General features: G+C 43.1%; 1 non-coding gene across 1 annotated transcript; it reads left to right on the forward strand.

The window, feature by feature from the left end:
• The first annotated feature begins 3,332 nt into the window (after nt 1-3,332).
• TRNAE-UUC (transfer RNA glutamic acid (anticodon UUC)) lies at nt 3,333-3,404 on the forward strand. Its single transcript has one exon. It is a non-coding gene; the product is annotated as a tRNA-Glu (tRNA).
• The last annotated feature ends 17,830 nt before the right edge of the window (nt 3,405-21,234 follow it).

Consider the following 21,234-nt stretch of genomic DNA (forward strand, 5'->3'; position numbering starts at 1 on the left):
ATGTCAGCTAGACCTGTATACCTTGTACATGTACTTGAAGAAATAAAGATTATTATTATTACTATTATTATTATTATTATTATTATTATTATTATGAAAAGAAGTTGGATGTCCTGGCCCTAAGCGAAACAAAGCTGAAGGGGGTAGGGGAATTTCGGTGGGGGGAAATAAATGGGATTAAATCTGGAGTATCTGAGAGAGTTAGAGCAAAGGAAGGGGTAGCAGTAATGTTGAAGGATCAGTTATGGAAGGAGAAAAGAGAATATGAATGTGTAAATTCAAGAATTATGTGGATTAAAGTAAAGGTTGGATGCGAAAAATGGGTCATAATAAGCGTGTATGCGCCTGGAGAAGAGAAGAATGTAGAGGAGAGAGAGAGAGATTTTGGGAGATGTTAAGTGAATGTATAGGAGCCTTTGAACCAAGTGAGAGAGTAATTGTGGTAGGGGACCTGAATGCTAAAGTAGGAGAAACTTTTAGAGAGGGTGTGGTAGGTAAGTTTGGGGTGCCAGGTGTAAATGATAATGGGAGCCCTTTTATTGAACTTTGTATAGAAAGGGGTTTAGTTATAGGTAATACATATTTTAAGAAAAAGAGGATAAATAAGTATACACGATATGATGTAGGGCGAAATGACAGTAGTTTGTTGGATTATGTATTAGTAGATAAAAGACTGTTGAGTAGACTTCAGGATGTACATGTTTATCGAGGGGCCACAGATATATCAGATCACTTTCTAGTTGTAGCTACACTGAGAGTAAAAGGTAGATGGGATACAAGGAGAATAGAAGCATCAGGGAAGAGAGAGGTGAAGGTTTATAAACTAAAAGAGGAGGCAGTTAGGGTAAGATATAAACAGCTATTGGAGGATAGATGGGCTAATGAGAGCATAGGCAATGGGGTCGAAGAGGTATGGGGTAGGTTTAAAAATGTAGTGTTAGAGTGTTCAGCAGAAGTTTGTGGTTACAGGAAAGTGGGTGTGGGAGGGAAGAGGAGCGATTGGTGGAATGATGATGTAAAGAGAGTAGTAAGGGAGAAAAAGTTAGCATATGAGAAGTTTTTATAAAGTAGAAGTGATGCAAGGAGGGAAGAGTATATGGAGAAAAAGAGAGAGGTTAAGAGAGTGGTGAAGCAATGTAAAAAGAGAGCAAATGAGAGGGTGGGTGAGATGCTATCAACAAATTTTGTTGAAAATAAGAAAAAGTTTTGGAGTGAGATTAACAAGTTAAGGAAGCCTAGAGAACAACTGGATTTGTCAGTTAAAAATACGAGAGGAGAGTTATTAAATGGATAGTTAGAGGTATTGGGAAGATGGAGGGAATATTTTGAGGAATTGTTAAATGTTGATGAAGATAGGGAAGCTGTGATTTCGTGTATAGGGCAAGGAGGAATAACATCTTGTAGGAGTGAGGAAGAGCCAGTTGTGAGTGTGTGGGGAAGTTCGTGAGGCAGTAGGTAGAATGAAAGGGGGTAAGGCAGCCGGGATTGATGGGATAAAGATAGAAATGTTAAAAGCAGGTGGGGATATAGTTTTGGAGTGGTTGGTGCAATTATTTAATAAATGTATGGAAGAGGGTAAGGTACCTAGGGATTGGCAGAGAGCGTGCATAGTTCCTTTGTATAAAGGCAAAGGGGACAAAAGAGAGTGCAAAAATTATAGGGGGATAAGTCTGTTGAGTATACCTGGTAAAGTGTTTGGTAGAGTTATTATTGAAAGAATTAAGAGTAAGACGGAGAATAGGATAGCAGATGAACAAGGAGGCTTTAGGAAAGGTAGGGGGTGTGTGGACCAGGTGTTTACAGTGAAACATATAAGTGAACAGTATTTAGATAAGGCTAAAGAGGTCTTTGTGGCATTTATGGATTTGAAAAAGGCGTATGACAGGGTGGATAGGGGGGCAATGTGGCAGATGTTACAGGTGTATGGTGTAGGAGGTAGGTTACTGAAAGCAGTGAAGAATTTTTACGAGGATAGTGAGGCTCAAGTTAGAGTATGTAGGAAAGAGGGAAATTATTTCCCAGTAAAAGTAGGCCTTAGACAAGGATGTGTGATGTCACCATGGTTGTTTAATATATTTATAGATGGGGTTGTAAGAGAAATAAATGCGAGGGTCTTGGCAAGAGGCGTGGAGTTAAAAGATAAAGAATCACACATAAAGTGGGAGTTGTCACAGTTGCTCTTTGCTGATGACACTGTGCTCTTGGGAGATTCTGAAGAGAAGTTGCAGAGATTGGTGGATGAATTTGGTAGGGTGTGCAAAAGAAGAAAATTAAAAGTGAATACAGGAAAGAGTAAGGTTATGAGGATAACAAAAAGATTAGGTAATGAATGATTGGATATCAGATTGGAGGGAGAGAGTATGGAGGAGGTAAATGTATTCAGATATTTGGGAGTGGACGTGTCAGCGGATGGGTCTATGAAAGATGAGGTGAATCATAGAATTGATGAGGGGAAAAGGGTGAGTGGTGCTCTTAGGAGTCTGTGGAGACAAAGAACTTTGTCCTTGGAGGCAAAGAGGGGAATGTATGAGAGTATAGTTTTACCAACGCTCTTATATGGGTGTGAAGTATGGGTGATGAATGTTGCAGCGAGGAGAAGGCTGGAGGCAGTGAAGATGTCATGTCTGAGGGCAATGTGTGGTGTGAATATAATGTAGAGAATTCGTAGTTTGGAAGTTAGGAGGAGGTGCGGGATTACCAAAACTGTTGTCCAGAGGGCTGAGGAAGGGTTGTTGAGGTGGTTCGGACATGTAGAGAGAATGGAGCGAAACAGAGTGACTTCAAGAGTGTATCAGTCTGTAGTGGAAGGAAGGCGGGGTAGGGGTCGGCCTAGAAAAGGTTGGAGGGAGGGGGTAAAGGAGGTTTTGTGTGCGAGGGGCTTGGACTTCCAGCAGGCATGCGTGAGCGTGTTTGATAGGAGTGAATGGAGACAAATGGTTTTTAATACTTGACGTGCTGTTGGAGTGTGAGCAAAGTAACATTTATGAAGGGGTTCAGGGAAACCGGCAGGCCGGACTTGAGTCCTGGAGATGGGAAGTACAGTGTCTGCACTCTGAAGGAGGGGTGTTAATGTTGCAGTTTAAAAACTGTAGTGTAAAGCACCCTTCTGGCAAGACAGTGATGGAGTGAATGATGGTGAAAGTTTTTCTTTTTCGGGCCACCCTGCCTTGGTGGGAATCGGCCAGTGTGATAATAAATAAAAAAAATTATTATTATCATCATCATCATCATCATCATTATCATTATGCCCTCAGATGCAACTCTCTTTTCCTTGTTAAGTGTCTTGTAAAATCTGACAAATAAGAAACAGACAAGAATAGATGGGTGGTAGATCCCATGTGGTCTAGTGGCTAGGATACCTGGCTTTCACCCAGGAGGTCCGGGTTCGATTCCCGGCATGGGAATGTGTTTTATGAAGAATGTATGTACTACCGACGGTAGTGATTAGAAGACAACTTACGACACAAGATTGTACTGGGACGTTGTATGGTTTTCTGTAGAGATTTCTCAAGTTATGATTTACCAAAGCTCTACAGAGTAACACGTTGTCCCAGCTAGATGTATTCAGTCCCCGGGCGTTCCAAGTATTCCACTCTGCCTCTATGCATGCAAAAGGAATAGTGCACAGTGCAGCATTAGTTTCTAATGCATTTAAGTATCAACACTGAAGATCTGAAGTCTTCAGTACACACTCCACTTTCTTATTCTCATATCTGACATAGTTAGGGTCATAATTCATAGCTCTGTATCCTTTGCAAACCATACTAGAATTTGCATGCAAGTGGTATCCACAGAAGACACAGCGAGCCTCTAAGCTGATATAAACCAAGTCTTCCAGTGGGGTACCTTCAACACAAAAGATGACAAGCCAGTGATGATTCTTCGTCACTCGTTCTCTCCAGAGTATTGTTCAGTACTTACGGTCCCTTTTAAGGCAGGTGGAATTGATGAGCTAGAAAATATACAGAGAACCATCACAGTTCTTGTAAACTCAGTCAAGCACCTTAATTATTGGGAGCGCTTTAAGTCCCAAGAACTGCACTCATTAGATCGTAGATGAGAAGGATACATCATAACTTACGACTGGAAGATACTGGAGGGATTGGTACCAAACCTGCACACTGAAATTATTAGTTAAGAACACAAGAAACTTGGCAGACAGTGCGGGATACCTTACAATGAAAAACAGGGGAGAGATAAGTAAACTGAGAGAGAACTCAGTAAATGTTAAGGGACCACGACTCTTCATCACTCTCCCTTCATGCATTAGGTGGGATTGCCAACAAATTCCTAGCTGTCTTCAAGAAGGAACTCGACAGATTCATCGAAAACAGTTCCAGATGAGCAGGACTGTGGCTCATCTGGACTGCGGGCAGAGGGAACTAACAACCTGATCGAACAGGCCAGCAACCAGGAAGTCTGGTCTGAGATCGTGCCGTGGGGGCGGTGACCTCCGGAAACATCTCCAGGTAATGAAGAAGATAAATACTTCAGACTTTCCCTTCTTGGATACTTAAATGTAACCTGTGTCTTTCAATTTTCTTGAATTTAAGACAACTGTGAGACTTTAACGGCAACTGGATCCCCAGTTCCTGATCAAGGCTGTCAAGGTCGTTAAGGCTGTCAAGGTCGTTAAGGCTGTCAAGGTCGTTAAGGCTGTCAAGGTCGTTAAGGCTGTCAAGGTCGTTAAGGCTGTCAAGGTCGTTAAGGCTGTCAAGGTCGTTAAGGCTTTCAAGGTCGTTAAGGCTGTCAAGGTCGTTAAGGCTGTCAAGGTCGTTAAGGCTGTCAAGGTCGTTAAGGCTGTCAAGGTCGTTAAGGCTGTCAAGGTCGTTAAGGCTGTCAAGGTCGTTAAGGCTTTCAAGGTCGTTAAGGCTGTCAAGGTCGTTAAGGCTGTCAAGGTCGTTAAGGCTGTCAAGGTCGTTAAGGCTGTCAAGGTCGTTAAGGCTGTCAAGGTCGTTAAGGCTGTCAAGGTCGTTAAGGCTGTTAAGGTCCTTAAGGCTGTCAAAGTCGTTAAGGCTGTCAAAGTCGTTAAGGCTGTCAAGGTCGTTAAGGCTGTCAAGGTCGTTAAGGCTGTCAGAGTCGTTAAGGCTGTCAAGGTCGTTAAGGCTGTCAAGGTCGTTAAGGCTGTCAAGGTCGTTAAGGCTGTCAAGGTCGTTAAGGCTGTCAAGGTCGTTAAGGCTTTCAAGGTCGTTAAGGCTGTCAAGGTCGTTAAGGCTGTCAAGGTCGTTAAGGCTGTCAAGGTCGTTAAGGCTGTCAAGGTCGTTAAGGCTGTCAAGGTCGTTAAGGCTGTCAAGGTCGTTAAGGCTGTCAAGGTCGTTAAGGCTTTCAAGGTCGTTAAGGCTGTCAAGGTCGTTAAGGCTGTCAAGGTCGTTAAGGCTGTCAAGGTCGTTAAGGCTGTCAAGGTCGTTAAGGCTGTCAAGGTCGTTAAGGCTGTCAAGGTCGTTAAGGCTGTTAAGGTCCTTAAGGCTGTCAAAGTCGTTAAGGCTGTCAAAGTCGTTAAGGCTGTCAAGGTCGTTAAGGCTGTCAAGGTCGTTAAGGCTGTCAGAGTCGTTAAGGCTGTCAAGGTCGTTAAGGCTGTCAAGGTCGTTAAGGCTGTCAAGGTCGTTAAGGCTGTTAAGGTCCTTAAGGCTGTCAAAGTCGTTAAGGCTGTCAAGGTCGTTAAGGCTGTTAAGGTCCTTAAGGCTGTCAAAGTCGTTAAGGCTGTCAAGGTCGTTAAGGCTGTCAAGGTCGTTAAGGCTGTCAAGGTCGTTAAGGCTGTCAAGGTCGTTAAGGCTGTCAAGGTCGTTAAGGCTGTCAAGGTCGTTAAGGCTGTCAAAGTCGTTAAGGCTGTCAAGGTCGTTAAGGCTGTCAAGGTCGTTAAGGCTGTCAAGGTCGTTAAGGCTGTCAAGGTCGTTAAGGCTGTCAAGGTCGTTAAGGCTGTCAAAGTCGTTAAGGCAGGAAATGTAAACATAAACCGAAAACAGAATTTAACGCGCGAGACTTTGATTTACATTGCGAAAGTTTGAACTGAATTTGAAATTCCAATGTATATACCACCAGCACAAGATAACAATATACACTAGTTAATACGTATGCCACCTAACATCAATAACACAGTAACACTTCATAAGTTTACCTCACCTATAACCTGCAGGAGACAGTTATGTATCCCACCTAATGGAGACAGATACACACCATAAGTCTTCAGCACCTGCAGGAGAGAGTCACACTCCAAAAGTGTACACCAGCTGCAGGAGTGAGGTGTACAGTGATGGTAGTGAGGAGTTGGTGATCCAAGGATAGTCACCTATCATCCTCATCTACGCCTGCAACCTGATTACCTTCCATTCCAGAGGCATGGCGCCACTTTTTAGAGTTTAGCGCTCATTCGAGATTAAAATAAGTAAACGCTCATCTAGATGACGTATATACCACGTGACACACACATCAGAAATACTGCAAAAACAAGTATAGAAAAAGATACGTGTTCTGCAGTGTACTTCGTATGTTGTCCAACAGCAACAAATACATGTTAGCTTCTCCCAAGGCAGACACAGGCACCAACACACCAAGACAGCCACGGGCACCAACACACTAAGACAGCCACGGACACCAACACACTAAGACAGCCACGGACACCAGCACACCAAGACAGCCACGGACACCAACACACCAAGACAGACACGGGCACCAACACACCAGGAGACACAGGCACCAACACACCAAGACAGACACAGGCACCAACACACCAAGACAGACACAGGCACCAACACACCACGACAGACACAGGCACCAACACACCAAGACAGACACAGGCACCAACACACCAAAACGACACAGGCACCAACACACCAAGACAGACACAGGCACCAACATACCAAGACAGACACAGGCACCAACACACCAAGACAGACACAGGCACCAACACACCAAGACAGACACAGGCACCAACACACCAAGACAGACACAGGCACCAACACACCAAGACAGACACAGGCACCAACACACCAGCCTACGCCTGATCACCTTTCCGTCTCCAAACATGTTCCAGTTTTTACTGTTGCGAGAATTTCCTGAGCGGCAATGTCTTGGTCATGTGAGGAGAGCTCTCCCTGCCCCCTGCCTCACCCACTTACCCTGCCGCCGTGATGAATCCTGCCCCTGTAATTTGTCCTGCTGCTGCAATATATACACCAGGAAACACACGTCATTTAATATCTCGTCTTTACATGTGTAAACAAAAGAAACGTGTTTGGGTATTAATTTTAAATATTTGTCTTTGAATATCCCATTGACAAGCTATACCTGGAACTATACGTTTTATATATGCACACTATGATGCAATAATATTGACCTGTAATGTATTTTAGACACAATATACACACATACATTCTATCTCCTCCACTCCTCCACTTTGAGGTACATAAAGGCGTATGTAGTTAAGGGGTCATTGTTGACAGAGATTTGAATGTTCTAGTATGTTATAGATTGGCCCTTTCTAAGATATTTTTTTAATGAATGTTCTAGAATCTAGTCACTATTTCTACTTACGAGAGACTGGGAACCACCCTCTCCCAAGTCTGAAACTGCACTGGTTCCATATCTCGACCCTTCACTTGCCTAGGGAAGTAGTTAGAGCTCTCTGATTGGTTAACCTGATAAACAAGAGTTTCTTTATTGCATAGAGGCAGTGTCAACAATGTCATATCCTGATGGGCTCTGTGACCCTCCAGATGAGAGCTCTCAACGAGGCCTTACAATGCTAAGAATTAATTATGTGAACAATAATTGTCCAGGTAACTGTTATAGGTGGAGAGTAGCCTTGGTGTAGCATGTGGCAACACTGAGAGGTGGAGTGTATGGTCCAGCAGGTGGCAACACTGAGAGGTGGAGTGTATGATCCAGCAGGTGGCAACACTGAGAGGTGGGAATGTATGATCCAACAGGTGGCAACACTGAGAGGTGGAGTGTATGGTCCAGCAGGTGGCAACACTGAGAGGTGGAGTGTATGGTCCAGCAGGTGGCAACACTGAGAGGTGGAGTGTATGGTCCAGCAGGTGGCAACACTGAGGGGTGGAGTGTATGGTCCAGCAGGTGGCAACACTGAGAGGTGGAGTGTATGGTCCAGCAGGTGGCAACACTGAGAGGTGGAGTGTATGATCCAGCAGGTGGCAACACTGAGGGGTGGAGTGTATGGTCCAGCAGGTGGCAACACTGAGAGGTGGAGTGTATGGTCCAGCAGGTGGCAACACTGAGAGGTGGAGTGTATGGTCCAGCAGGTGGCAACACTGAGAGGTGGAGTGTATGATCCAGTAGGTGGCAACACTGAGAGGTGGGAGTGTATGATCCAACAGGTGGCAACACTGAGAGGTGGAGTGTATGGTCCAGCAGGTGGCAACACTGAGAGGTGGAGTGTATGATCCAGCAGGTGGCAACACTGAGAGGTGGAGTGTATGGTCCAGCAGGTGGCAACACTGAGAGGTGGAGTGTATGGTCCAGCAGGTGGCAACACTGAGAGGTGGAGTGTAACCTTGGTGTAGAAGGTGGCAACACTAAGAGGTGAAGTGTATGGTCCAGCAGGTGGCAACACTGAGAGGTGGAGTGTGACCTTGGTCCAGTAGGTTGCAACACTAAAGTTAAATCTTAGCCGCCTTAAAGCCACATCTCGCATCCCCAACCTCTGTTGTCGCGAAGCTATTTCAGCAATACATGAACTTTCGACGTGTGCGTATGTGTGTATGAAGTGATTTGGGGAAGCCCACGTGAAGACAGCAACACTGTAAATTTCGATCTTCCTCTGAAATCTTCATCTGTATGTATGTATGTATATACTGTGGGTATGTATGCCTCATCCTCCTTCCAGTTCGCAAGACGTCACTCACGTCATGCACAGACAATATCAGGTATCATTTACGCTCGTGGACATAGTTCTTGCAGACCCGCGTCCTCGGAAATACCAGTGAAGGAGTCGCCCGGGGAAGCAATCAGGTGGCCACAACCTGATTAACAAGTAACTGTACCAATAGTGGGCCCGGGGCTCACAGCTCTGTTTTTGTCCTCCGGCCAGTCACGAGTGAACTTTGTGCTCCTCATAGACTGTCCTAAGCCACTCCCTCACTCAGTTGCTCCCCACTCCTTCACTCCCTCGGACACTCCTCCTCACACCATGTACGTGGTGTCTAGGTCACCTACTCTCCCACACTACTCAGTGGTCATGATAATGCGATTTCCTGTGTTGATTATCCGCCCATCTCTCGTGCTGCCTCCATCTCACTGATGCTCGTAAACCATAGATATAATGTCACCTCCATTTGGCTCTTCTGTCCTGTAAATCACGCTGAATTTCCTTTACCTTTACTCTGAGATAATTCTCTCTTGTTTCAGCAACATTCAATAATGCTTGAATGTTCCACTTTATTACATGTTTTATTTAATACTTATTTCAGTTAAAACCACGACCGAACATTATTTACACGCAGTAATTTTCATAACTAGTGAGCCAAAAGCTGCAACGGCGGGTCGTCAACTGACTGAGACCCGCGTCAGGAAACACTTGTCCTGTTTCCTGACAAATTTTACCTAACCTAACCTAGTGAACCCATAGTGGAACAATTAACCATACTCTCCTCACTGACACGTTTCATTACTTATGCAAGCCATCCTGAGTTTCATCCGTTAATGCCATCTTTATTTAGGATTAGAGTAGCTGAACAATATATATATATAGGTAAGACACATATGCAACAGTTAGGTACCTTTATTTCGAAACGTTTCGCCTACACAGTAGGCTTCTTCAGTCGAGTACAGAAAAGTTGATAGAAGCAGAAGATACTTGAAGACGATGTAATCAGTCCATCACCCTTAAAGTTTTGAGGTGGTCAGTCCCTCAGTCTGGAGAAGAGTATTGTTCCATAGTCTGAAACAATATGGAGTTGAAGTGATAGGATGGAGCCTTATATACCTCTTGGCGGTATATAAGGCTCCATCCTGTCACTTCAACTCCATATTGTTTCAGACTATGGAACAATGCTCTTCTCCAGACTGAGGGACTGACCACCTCAAAACTTTAAGGGTGATGGACTGATTACATCGTCTTCAAGTATATTCTGCTTCTATCAACTTTTCTGTACTCGACTGAAGAAGCCTACTGTGTAGGCGAAACGTTTCGAAATAAAGATACCTAACTGTTGCATATGTGTCTTACCTAACAATCTGTCGGTATTTTATACCATTTTAATGTTCAATATATATATATATATATATATATATATATATATATATATATATATATATATATATATATATATATATATATATATATATATATATATATATATATATATATATATATATATATATCATTATGAATCCATTACCATCAGTAGAGAGAGTCCGCCAGAGCACATCAACACTCCTCCTCACATATTTCAGTCAGTATTACACAAGATTCTTGTACAAATCATATAACGAGTCTGCTTCATCAAAGACTGTGGTGTAAATCATACTCTGAGTATTATTTATATACGACTGTTGCGCAAATCTCTCCGTGTTTGGAGAGGGTCAACGAGAATCTCTCGCTCACGGATGCCAAGATTCTCTGCAAAAAAATAAATATTATATATTTCTGTGTGGAAAACTGACCTGACTGAGGCAGAAAATTGTGGAAGCAATTTCTTATATAATGTGGAGTGACCTTGTGTTGATGTGACTGGTGATGTGGCTCGTGTTGATGAGGCTGGTGTTGATGTGACTGGTGTTGATATGACTGGTGTTGATGTGGCTGGTGTTGATGAGGCTGGTGTTGATGTGACTGGTGTTGATATGACTGGTGTTAATGTGGCTGGTGTTGATGTGGCTGGTGTTGACATGACTGGTGTTGATGTGACTGGTGTTGATATGACTGGTGTTTATGTGGCTGGTGTTGATATGACTGGTGTTGATGTGGCTGGTGTTGATGTGGCTAGTGTTGATGTGACTGGTGTTGATGTGGCTGATGTTGATGAGGCTGGTGTTGATGTGACTGGTGTTGATATGACTGGTGTTAATGTGGCTTGTGTTGATGTGGCTGGTGTTGACATGACTGGTGTTGATGTGACTGGTGTTGATATGACTGGTGTTTATGTGGCTGGTGTTGATATGACTGGTGTTGATGTGGCTGGTGTTGATGTGGCTAGTGTTGATGGGACTGGTGTTGATGTGGCTGGTGTTGATATGACTGGTGTTGATGTGGCTGGTGTTGATATGACTGGTGTTGATGTGGCTGGTGTTGATGTGGCTGGTGTTGATGGGACTGGTGATGTGACTGGTGTTGACATGACTGGTGTTGAAGTAACTAGTGTGGTGTTTGGTATGAATATGTCGTGTGGATGGGAGGGATGTGTAGACATCGTCGCTTGTACTCACTAAGGGGATTTGCTCAGTCACCCTTACAAAGGGATTAACAATATAAAAGGCTCCCTGATTTTGTTCCATGGTATCGAAAGTTTGTGTGATGCATTCAGTACGAGCCCAGTTGAAGACATGTATTTTTTCAGATTATAAGACATTTTTTTAGGTTGTGTGTTGTGCATAAGTACTTGATGACGATGACTCTGATGTACAGACTTGATGCTGTCTCACCACTACACACAGCACAGCCTGTTTGATCAGCCAGTCAACGCTGGATGAACTCTGACCCAAGGCCAGCTTCAAGATAATAAGATTTTCAGTTAAGACACATGTCCAGCAGCTGGGTATCTTTATTGATGTAACGTTTCGCCTACACCGTAGGCTTCTTCAGTCAAATACAAAGGGAGAAATAATATTTGCATTTAACTAAAGTCTACTGTGTAGGCGAAACTTTTCATCAGCCTGGAATCGATGTGTTCAGTCCATCACTGTTGAAGAAAGTGCTGCATATGGTGGGATAAGCGGCTTATATACTGTAGTCAGGTGAGTGGAAGCAGGAGGAGGCGGAGTCACAGTGGAACCATCCACTAGAAGTAGGTCTTGTCCATAGGTTGGACAAGTGTTGAAGATTTGTGGGTTGCATTTGTGCAGGACCTGCCTAGCATGGGCCAAGAGGCCTACTGTAGTGTTCCTCCCTATGTTCTTAATTCCTTATATCAAGATCCCACAATGTTGCAGTGTCTGACAGATATAATAAATGGTTTTGGAAACCGATTCCAGGCTGAGGGACTGATTACCTCAAGCTTCTCTCTTTACACATTTCTTCTTAGTATATGACTGATGAAGCCACTGTGTGTGTTGTTGTTATTTAATGTTGGCCAGTACACAGCCTGGAACGCGTCTTAATCATAAGATGACCCGTCAGTTGTGCAACATGTAAACTGCAGGTAGGGTTGCAGCAGGGGCCCGTGACCGTAGCTGCATTGACGTGCCCGCTGCATCCCAACTTGTCCTCGCTCTCCAGAGTCCAGAGTGTAACTCTCTGGACTCAAGTTCGTGGTAGGAGTGGGTCACGCAGTTGCCTTGACCACTTGGTGTACCACTTACAGCCCTATGGAGGGGGCAGCCCTATGACAAGGGCACGGTGATTCTTTCAGCTCCAATTGAGCTATTCCTGGCACTCAGGTCGCAACCCGAATGCCAGAACGACTCAGGAAATTCTCTAGAGGTGTGTTGAACCCTGTGATGTGACTACTACTACTACTGCTGCTGCTACTACTACTACTACTACTACTACTACTACTACTACTACTACTACTACTACTACTACTACTACTACTACTACTACTGCTGCTGCTGCTGCTGCTGCTGCTACTACTACTACTACTACTACTACTACTACTACTACTACTACTGCTGCTGCTGCTGCTGCTGCTGCTGCTGCTGCTGCTGCTGCTGCTGCTACTACTACTACTACTACTACTACTACTACTACTACTACTACTACTACTACTACTACTACTACTACTACTACTACTACTACTACTACTACTACTACTACTACTGTTACTACTACTACTACTACTACTACTACTACTACTACTGTTACTACTACTACTACTACTACTACTACTACTACTACTACTACTACTACTACTACTACTACTACTACTACTACTACAATAATACAAATAATATAACACTTGAGCTGGACTCCCACCAGCGGCTAGACACAAGGTCTTGTTAGGATTTTCCAAAAACGGCTTTTCATAATGAGAGACATTACTTCTCTCCCCCGTCTTTACTACCCTTCATTTCTTCTCCTCTCTTCCTTTTTATTAACGCTTATTTCCATTTCTCCTCTTAACCTTTATTCTTTTATCCTTCCTTGTTAATCTTTATTAACTTCTCGTCGTCTATATTAACATTCGTCCTTTGTATTGGTCTATGTTTCTTCCTTGATTTTAGTAGTGTTTCTTCATTAACCTTCTCCACTAACTAGTGTTGCGAAAGAAATACTCAGAGGAACAACTTGTACTCTAGCAGAGTGAAAGTTCCCTCCGTGCACTCACCTGTTTCACTCTCTGCCACCACATGGGCAATAAAGGCTGCCAAGGTCAGCTGGTGGGTGGGTGGGTGGGTGGGTGGCCTGTGTGAATGTGGAGCCAGACAAGAGAGTTAAGACACAAACCATGCCACGGACGGGGACAGAACCCGCGATCAGAGAGTCTCAAAACTCCAGACCGTCCGTGGTATGGTTTGTTTGCAATCGTGTCCTTACGATTTCGTGAGTCAAGTTAAGAAACATGTGCAACAGTTGGGTATCTTTACTTGTGAAATGTATCGCCTACACAGTAGGCTTCTTCAGTCAGATACAGAGAGAGAGAGATCATTAGTAATGAAATAAAGGTGATGTACTCAGTCCATCAACCTTGGAGAAATAGTATTTGAGGTGGTCAGTCCCTCAGCCTGGAGAAGAGTTCAGCTCCATGGTCTGGAAAGATGTGAAGCTGAAGCATAAGAACCGAGTCTTAAATACTGTCGAAGGTGAGTTGGATGATCTGGTAGACGTTTAATGGGATGGGTTCCACTAGTGGAAGTAAGAAGGCAGGTCCCTCTGGAATACGAACCTTCTCACTCATAACTAGTAGATACGAGATGAAGAATGGAAGATATCCTTTGTAGCAAGATACCGCTGTGTTGCAGTGTCTGAATAAGTCTACTGTGATGGCGAAACGTTTCGTCAATAAAGATACCCAGCTGTTGTACACGTGTCTTTTATGCCCATTTCAACAAGACAAGATAGTCTTTATAGTGGACCCTGGCACTCCACCATCTTTACAGTGCGACATCTCACTGCACCATCGGTACAGTGCCATCACTACACAAGAACAGTGCCATATCTCACTACATTATCGGTACAGTGCCATCACTACACCATCGGTACAGTGCCATCACTACACCAGAACACTGCCACTTCTCACTGCACCATCAGTACAGTGCCATCACTACACAAGAACAGTGCCATATCTCACTACACTATCGGTACAGTGCCATCACTACACCATCGGTACAGTGCCATCACTACACCAGAACACTGCCACTTCTCACTGCACCATCAGTACAGTGCCATCACTACACCAGAACACTGCCACTTCTCACTGCACCATCAGTACAGTGCCACCACTACACCAGAACAGCGCCACTTCTCACTGCACCATCAGTACAGTGTCATCACTACACCATAACAGTGCCATATCTCACTACACGATCGGTACAGTGCCATCACTCACTACACCAGAACAGTGCCACTACTGGTGTACAATGAATGGTGGTACTGTACAGATGATGCAGTGAGTAGCGGCACTGTAATGGTGGTGATTGGGGGATAACTTCAACATTGAGCGTGGGGATACCAACAAGAACGTAGGGATACCAACAAGAACGTAGGGATACCAACAAGAACGTGGGGATACCAACAAGAACGCGAGGATACCAACAAGAACGTAGGGATACCAACAAGAGCGTAGGGATACCAACAAGAACGTGGGGATACCAACAAGAACGTAGGGATACCAACAAGAACGTAGGGATACCAACAAGAACGCGAGGATACCAACAAGAACGTAGGGATACCAACAAGAGCGTAGGGATACCAACAAGAACGCGAGGATACCAACAAGAACGTAGGGATACCAACAAGAACGTAGGGATACCAACAAGAACGTGGGGATACCAACAAGAACGCGAGGATACCAACAAGAACGTAGGGATACCAACAAGAGCGTAGGGATACCAACAAGAACGTGGGGATACCAACAAGAACGTGGGGATACCAACAAGAACGTAGGGATACCAACAAGAACGTGGGGATACCAACAAGAACGTGGGGATACCAACAAGAACGTGGGGATACCTACAAGAGCTTAGGGATAACAACAGCAGTGTGGGGATACCAACAAGAACGTGGGGATACCAACAAGAACGTGGGGATACCAACAAGAACGTGGGGATACCAACAAGAACGTGGGGATACCAACAAGAACGTGGGGATACCAACAAGAACGTAGGGATACCAACAAGAATGTGGGGATACCAACAAGAACGTGGGGATACCAACAAGAACGTGGGGATACCAACAAGAACGTGGGGATACCTACAAGAGCGTAGGGATAACAACAGCAGTGTGGGGATACCAACAAGAACGTGGAGATACCAACAAGAACGTGGGGATACCAACAAGAACGTGGGGATACCAACAAGAACGTGGGGATACCAACAAGAACGTGGGGATACCAACAAGAACGTAAGGATACCAACAAGAACGTGGGTATACCAACAATAACGTGGGGATATCAACAAGAACGTGGGGATACCAACAAGAACGTGGGGATACCAACAAGAGCGTGGGGATACCAACAAGAGCGTAGGGATACCAACAAGAACGTGGGGATACCAACAAGAACGTGGGGATACCAACAAGAACGTGGGGATCCCATAAAGAACGTGGGCATACCAACAAGAACGTGGATATACCAACAAAAGCGTAGGGATAACAACAGCAGTGTGGGGATACCAACAAGAACGTGGGGATACCAACAAGAACGTGGGGATACCAACAAGAACGTGAGGATACCAACAAGAACGTGGGGATACCAACAAGAACGTAAGGACACCAACAAGAACGGGGGTATACCAACAATAACGTGGGGATACCAACAAGAACGTGGGGATACCAACAAGAACGTGGGGATACCAACAAGAGCGTGGGGATACCAACAAGAGCGTAAGGATACCAACAAGAACGTGGGGATACCAACAAGAACGTGGGGATCCCAACAAGGACGTGGGGATACCAACAAGAACGTGGGGATACCAACAAGAACGTGGGGATACCAACAAGAGCGTAGGGATACCAACAAGAACGTGGGGATACCAACAAGAGCGTGGGGATACCAACAAGAACGTGGAGATACCAACAAGAACGTGGGGATACCAACAGCAGTGTGGGGATACATTTTTCATATTTTTTTATTTAGGTTGCAAGGAACACCCATGCAAAGTTGCACAGGTCAGTGTTAAGTTGCACAGGTCAGTGTTAATGTTGCACAGGTCAGTGTTAATGTTGTACAGGTCAGTGTTAATGTTGCACAGGTCAGTGTTAATGTTGTACAGGTCAGTGTTAATGTTGCACAGGTCAGTGTTAATGTTGTACAGGTCAGTGTTAATGTTGCACAGGTCAATGTTAATGTTGCACAGGTCAGTGTTAATGTTGCACAGGTCAGTGTTAAAGTTGCACAGGTCAATGTTAATGTTGCACAGGTCAGTGTTAGTGTTGCACAGGTCAGTGTTAATGTTGCACAGGTCAGTGTTAATGTTGCACAGGTCAATGTTAATGTTGCACAGGTCAGTGTTAGTGTTGCACAGGTCAGTGTTAATGTTGCAGAGGTCAGTGTTAATGTTGCACAGGTCAGTGTTAATGTTGCACAGGTCAGTGGTAATGTTGCACAGGTCAGTGTTAGTGTTGCACAGGTCAGTGTTAATGTCGCACAGGTCAGTGTTAATGTTGCACAGGTCAGTGTTAATGTTGCACAGGTCAGTGTTAATGTTGCACAGGTCAGTGTTAATGTTGCACAGGTCAGTGTTAATGTTGCACATGTCCGTGTTAATGTTGCACAGGTCAGTGTTAATGTTGCAGAGGTCAGTGTTAATGTTGCACAGGTCAGTGTTAATGTTGCACATGTCAGTGTTAATGTTGCGGAGGTCAGTGTTAATGTTGCACAGGTCAGTGTTAATGTTGCACAGGTCAGTGTTAATGTTGCACAGGTCAGTGTTAAAGTTGCACAGGTCAGTGTTAATGTTGCACAGGTCAATGTTAAAGTTGCACAGGTCAATGTTAATGTTGCACATGTCAGTGTTAAGTTGCACAGGTCAGTGTTAATGTTGCACAGGTCAGTGTTAAGTTGCACAGGTCAGTGTTAATGTTTCACAGGTCAGTGTTAAAGTTGCACAGGTCAGTGTTAATGTTGCACAGGTCAATGTTAAAGTTGCACAGGTCAATGTTAATGTTGCACATGTCAGTGTTAAGTTGCACAGGTCAGTGTTAAAGTTGCACAGGTCAGTGTTAATGTTGCACAGGTCAATGTTAAAGTTGCACAGGTCAATGTTAATGTTGCACAGGTCAGTGTTAATGTTGCAAAGGTCAGTGTTAATGTTGCACAGGTCAGTGTTAATGTTGCACAGGTCAGTGTTAATGTTTCACAGGTCAGTGTTAAAGTTGCACAGGTCAGTGTTAATGTTGCACAGGTCAATGTTAAAGTTGCACAGGTCAATGTTAATGTTGCACATGTCAGTGTTAAGTTGCACAGATCAGTGTTAATGTTACACAGGTCAGTGTTAAAGTTACACAGGTCAGTGTTAAAGTTGCACAGGTCAGTGTTAAAGTTACACAGGTCAGTGTTAAAGTTACACAGGTCTGTGTAAATGTTGCCCAGGTCAGTGTTAAAGTTGCACAGGTCAGTGTTAATGTTGCACAGGTCAGTGTTAATGTTGCACAGGTCAGTGTTAATGTTGCACAGGTCAGTGTTAAGTTGCACAGGTCAGTGTTAAGTTGCACAGGTCAGTGTTAAGTTGCACAGGTCAGTGTTAAGTTGCACAGGTCAGCGTTAAGTTGCACAGGTCAGTGTTAAGTTGCACAGGTCAGCGTTAAGTTGCACAGGTCAGTGTTAAGTTGCACAGGTCAGTGTTAAGTTGCACAGGTCAGTGTTAAGTTGCACAGGTCAGTGTTAAAGTTGCACAGGTCAGTGTTAATGTTGCAGAGGTCAGTGTTAAAGTTGCACAGGTCAGTGTTAAAGTTGCACAGGTCAGTGTTAATGTTGCACAGGTCAGTGTTAATGTTGTACAGGTCTGTGTTAATGTTGCACAGGTCAGTGTTTATGTTGCACTGGTCAGTGTTAATGTTGTACAGGTCAGTGTTAATGTTGTACAAGTCTGTGTTAATGTTGTTCAGGTCAGTGTTAGTGTTACACAGGTCAGTGTTTATGTTGCACAGGTCAGTGTTAAAGTTGAACAGGTGCAGACCAGTGTTAAGGTTACACAAGTCAGTGTTAAGGTTACACAGATCAGTATTAAGGTTACACGAACCAGTATTAAGGTTACACGAACCAGTATTAAGGTTACACGAACCAGTATTAATGTTACACAGACGAGTGTTAAGATTACACAGATCATATCAGTGTTAAGATTACACAGATCAGATCAGTGTTAAGGTTACACAGATCAGATCAGTGTTAAGGTTACACAGACCAGTGTTAAGGTTACACAGATCAGTGTTAAGGTTAGACAGACCAGTGTTAAGGTTACACAGATCAGTGTTAAGGTTAGACAGACCAGTGTTAAGGTTACACAGATCAGTGCTAAGGTTAGACAGATTAGTGTTAAGGTTAGACAGATCAGTGTTAAGGTTAGACAGATCAGTGTTAAGGTTACACAGACCAGTGTTAAGGTTACAGAGCAGATATTGTTGACCAGTAAGGACAAGGACCAGTGTAAGAAACTGTTGTCCTTCACGACACAACGTGCGTCATCAAGGACAAACATTGTCCAGCAAAAATGTTGATGTTTAGAGAAGTTATAGTGTACGAGAAAACGTTAGTAGAAACGTTCTGGTCTCCTAGGAAACGTTGGTAGAAATGTTCTTGTGTCCTAGAAAACCTTGCTAGAAACGTTCTGGTGTCCTAGAAAACGTTGGTAGAAACGTTCTTGTCTCCTAGGAAACGTTGGTAATGTTCTGGTGTCCTAGAAAACCTTGCTAGAAACGTTCTGGTGTCCTAGAAAACGTTGGTAGAAACGTTCTTGTCTCCTAGGAAACGTTGGTAGAAATGTTCTGGTGTCCTAGAAAACGTTGCTAGAAACGTTCTGGTGTCCTAGAAGACGTTGGTAGAAACGTTCTGGTGTCCTAGGAAACGTTGCTAAAAACGTTCTTGTGTCCTAGAAAACGTTGGTAGAAACGTTCTGGTGTCCTAGAAAACGTTGATAGAAATGTTCTGGTGTCCTAGAAAACGTTGCTAGAAATATTCTGGTGACATAGAAAACGTTGGTAGAAACGTTCTGGTGTCCTGGAAAGCGTTGATAGAAACGTTCTGGTGTCCTAGAAAACGTCGGTAGAAACGTTCTATTGTCCTAGAAAACGTTGATAGAAACTTTCTGGTGTCCTAGAAAACGTTGCTAGAAACGTTCTAGTGTCCTAGAAAGCGTTAGTAGAAACGTTCTGGTGTCCTAGAAAACGTTGGTAGAAACTTTCTATTGTCCTAGAAAACGTTGATAGAAATGTTCTATTCTCGAGAAAACGTTGATAGAAACGTTCTGGTGACCTAGAAAACGTTGGTGGAAATGTTCTGGTATCCTAGAAACCGTTGATAGAAACGTTCTAGTGTCCTAGAAAAACGTTGGGAAAAACGTTCTGGTGTTCTAGAAAACGTTGGTAGAAACGCTCTATTGTCCTAGAAATCGTTGATAGAGACGTTCTATTTCCCTAGAAAACGTTGATGGAAACGTTATATTGTCGCAGAAAACGTTGATAGAAACGTTCTATTTCCCTAGAAAACGTTGATGGAAACGTTATATTGTCGTAGAAAACGTTGATAGAAACGTTCTATTGTCTTGAAAAACGTTGATAGAATCGTTCTATTGTCCTAGAAAACGTTGATTCAGCTTACAAACGTTCACTGCGTTTAACAACTGTTTCTTGCTCCTTGAAAACGTTGTCTCATAAACGTTCTAGAAAACATTGATTAATCTTAGAAAACGTTTATTAATATTAAAACGTTTTTTGAGCCTATAAAACGTTGATACGTATCTGTAATGCGTCACTAATCATACTAAACGTGGATTAGTCATAGTCGTCTTATAAGCCCTTAAAAACGTTAATTCGTCTAGGAAACGTTTTATTGGTGTTGGAAAACTGTGATTCGTCTTAGAAACCACCGCTTAACCCCAGAAAAGTTATTTTACCCCAGAAAACGTTTGGCTACTACAGAAAACGTTTATCATAAAAATTTATTCATCTCAGAAAGTTTTATTTTTATTAGAAGACGTTTATTTGTGTTACTAAACGTTTACTTGTGTTAGAAAATGTTTATTTGTGTTACTAAGCGTTTACTTGTGTTAGTAAACGTTTAATTGTGCTAGTAAACGTTTATTCGTGTTAGAAAATGTTTACTAATGTTAGAAAACGTTTATTCTTGTTAATAAACGTTTTATAATATAAAACGTTACTTTTATATGATAACCTTGGAAACGTTTTATGACAGCGTTTATACTATACCTTAGAAAACGTTTATTTTAGAAAATAATATCATTAAAACGTAACTTAACGTAGCAACATAAATTTACCACAGAAATCTACAAGGAAAACGTTTATCCTAGAAAACGTTTATCCTAGTAAACGTTCGTCATAGAAAACGTTTATCTTAGTAAACGTTGACAATAGAAAACGTTTATCCTAGTAAACGTTCATCATATAAAACGCTTATCCTAGTAAACGTTCGTCATAGAAAACGTTTATCTTAGTAAACGTTCATCAAAGAAAACGTTTATCTTAGTAAACGTTCATCATAGAAAACGTTTATCTTAGTAAACGTTCATCAAAGAAAACGTTTATCTTAGTAAACGTTCATCATAGAAAACGTTTATCTTAGTAAACGTTCATCATAGAAAACGTTTATCTTAATAAACGTTCATCATAGAAAACGTTTATCTTAGTAAACGTTCATCATAGAAAACGTTTATCTTAAAAAAACGTTCGACACAGAAATCGGTTATTCTGGTAAACGTTCATCATATAAAACGTTTATCCTCGCAAACGTT

The sequence above is a fragment of the Cherax quadricarinatus genome, chromosome 70 (assembly GCF_038502225.1).
Source record: "Cherax quadricarinatus isolate ZL_2023a chromosome 70, ASM3850222v1, whole genome shotgun sequence".
NCBI classification, from domain to species: Eukaryota; Metazoa; Arthropoda; class Malacostraca; order Decapoda; family Parastacidae; genus Cherax; species Cherax quadricarinatus.